The following is a 2480-nucleotide window of genomic DNA, read 5'->3' as shown; positions in this document are numbered from 1 at the left end:
GGACTGTGTGGTGTTATAGTAATGAGTATGAGTAATGAGATATGTTGGTTGCTGAGGTGTTAAAAGTTCTTCTGGGATGCTGCAGAGGCAGCAGAGGGACCACCACCTCGGTGCTAAGCTGCCGCTCATTTCACGATCACTAAATACATATGTGTCACACTAGAGGTAGACTGCAGTGTCACACTACTCGAACACATGTGCATTCAAACACACACTCACATGCACATACTTAGGCCTACATGAGAACAAAGTACGCACACACACACAGCATTGTGGTGACCCTGTACGTATAATCGTCTCTGTCCCCAGGGCACATTGGCCTGTATGTTGTTGGTCACGCTCCGGCCCAGACCGCTGTCTTTCATCACCATCTCCACGGCAACAATGCTCGAAGTCACCGTGACAACAAATTCCACCTGGGCATGTGACACTTGCTGCCTCCTCATTCAATCACATCACCCTCTGCTCCACACCCCTCCAGAGGTCTTTATAACTCTATTTCACATGTTCTCTGTTCGGCCTCCCTGTCTCTGTCCTTCGCTCAATCAATGACACACTCTCTGTGAACCCATTTTCTGTTGGTTGTTCTCATACCTTTCTGATGTTCTGGATTACTGAATGCGAAGGCAGATTAACCGGCCAGGGAGCCCTGGCTCAAAAATGGGCTGGGAGGGGGGGGGGGAGGGTGCTGATGAAACCATGTTCTGCCCACTCCCTGTGCATTAGTGCAGACAGGAGACTACACATGGCATCCTAATTATATTTTGCCTAGAGCCCCAGAGATCAGCCAGTAAACTGGCCCCACCTTTCCTGTGTGTCAATTTGTGTAATTTAATTAAACACAACTGTATTTAGTAATGTGCCATTTAAACACACTGTAAACTGAAGTAAACGAATAATAATTTTTTTTTTTTACAAAGCTATATTTTGGCCCCTTTTCAAGAAAGGACCCCGAGATGCACATTTAAGTCCATTATTCAAGATGATATAATGTGATTTGATGGTGCATTATCCCATCAAATCTGCATTTGATTACAAGTTTTACTGACAAATTGACACACAATGAAAGGTCTGGGGCTTTGGCTGCCTAGTTGACTGGATTAAAACAATGAAATTGTATTCATAAGGTTTTGGAGAATGGGGTTACTTCATGTATGACCCTGTGGTCATCATAACATCTTCATGCACATCGGGCCGAATTGATGCATTCTGAAAAACCTGAAGATCTCTGCTGCCCTCGTGTGGTTGTCCATAGGGGGGAGCTGACATTTAGACTGCCAGTATCTGTTGAGAAGTGATTTAGATTAAAGGTATGATTTAGGTATGATAATAGTCAAGTTTGGCTTTATTCTGCATCAGTGCCCCAGATGTTTTCCAACCCTGTTTATCGTTGGTGGGTTGCATTTATATATAAAAACTTTATTCTGTACAGCCCAGGGAAACATGAGGTCTGATTAAACTGATGCATTATTTAAAGTCTAATTTGTCCCTCCAGTGTAACATTTAACCCTTGCAGGGAGGCCAACCCATTACAAACAGGACTATAATACACAGTGGTGGAAGAAGTGGGCCCAACTCATATTTTACTAAAAAAGTAGCAATACAACTGTGTAAACATACTCTGTTACAAGAAAAGACGTTTTGCCTCTCATCTTCTTTAAATCTTATTTTAAAGCCCCAAACTTTGTTTTGGATTTATGAAATGACTGCACCCACAAAGCAGAACTTGAGGGAGTTCACTGAACCATGATTCAGTCCATCTGTTTTACTTTAGCTGCATCAAAAACCATGAAGCTGATCATTTGCAACACAATGCCTATGGCTTTCATCAAGGTCATTATGAAATACACTTCCACAAATAATATTTCAACAAAAAAGGTATTCACACAGTCAACCAGTCACATATGCAGTGTAAATAATATAGCAGCCAATGTGGGTGTTTAGCCTACACATGAACATATATGGGCATTTATGAACAGCTTATGTGTTCATGTGACCCTCTACCCACATGCCCACATGATATAGGGGACTGTATACCACTGCCGTTGCTGAGAAAGTGGGAACATAAAGACGTATTGTTTTAGCACTCAACAAATGCAGCTCCCGTAAGTATCCAGCAGGAGCGGTAATCTAATTCATCAAGGTCAATGGCATTAGGCTATGAGAGCCTTATAAGACTGTTGCATCTATCTCCGTTTACCTATTGCGTACACCGAGAAAAATATTTTTGAAGGTTTTTATATTGTAATAAAGCTGTGAGACCGAATTCAGGGCACAAATGACACATGACTCCAAAGCCTCTCTCTACCCTATCGGTATGCTGCAATCTTGAACCGTCTGCATCTGCTTGTTGCCGTTCAGACAGACAGACAGACAGAAGAGAGTGAGAGAGAGAGAGAGAGAGAGAGAGAGAGAGTGAGAGTGAGAGAGAGAGAGAGAGTGAGAGAGAGAGAGAGAGTGAGAGAGAGAGAGAGGGGGGA

This window comes from Micropterus dolomieu, linkage group LG04 (genome assembly GCF_021292245.1).
Source record: "Micropterus dolomieu isolate WLL.071019.BEF.003 ecotype Adirondacks linkage group LG04, ASM2129224v1, whole genome shotgun sequence".
In the NCBI taxonomy this organism is placed as follows: domain Eukaryota; kingdom Metazoa; phylum Chordata; class Actinopteri; order Centrarchiformes; family Centrarchidae; genus Micropterus; species Micropterus dolomieu.
This window is presented reverse-complemented; position numbering follows the sequence as displayed.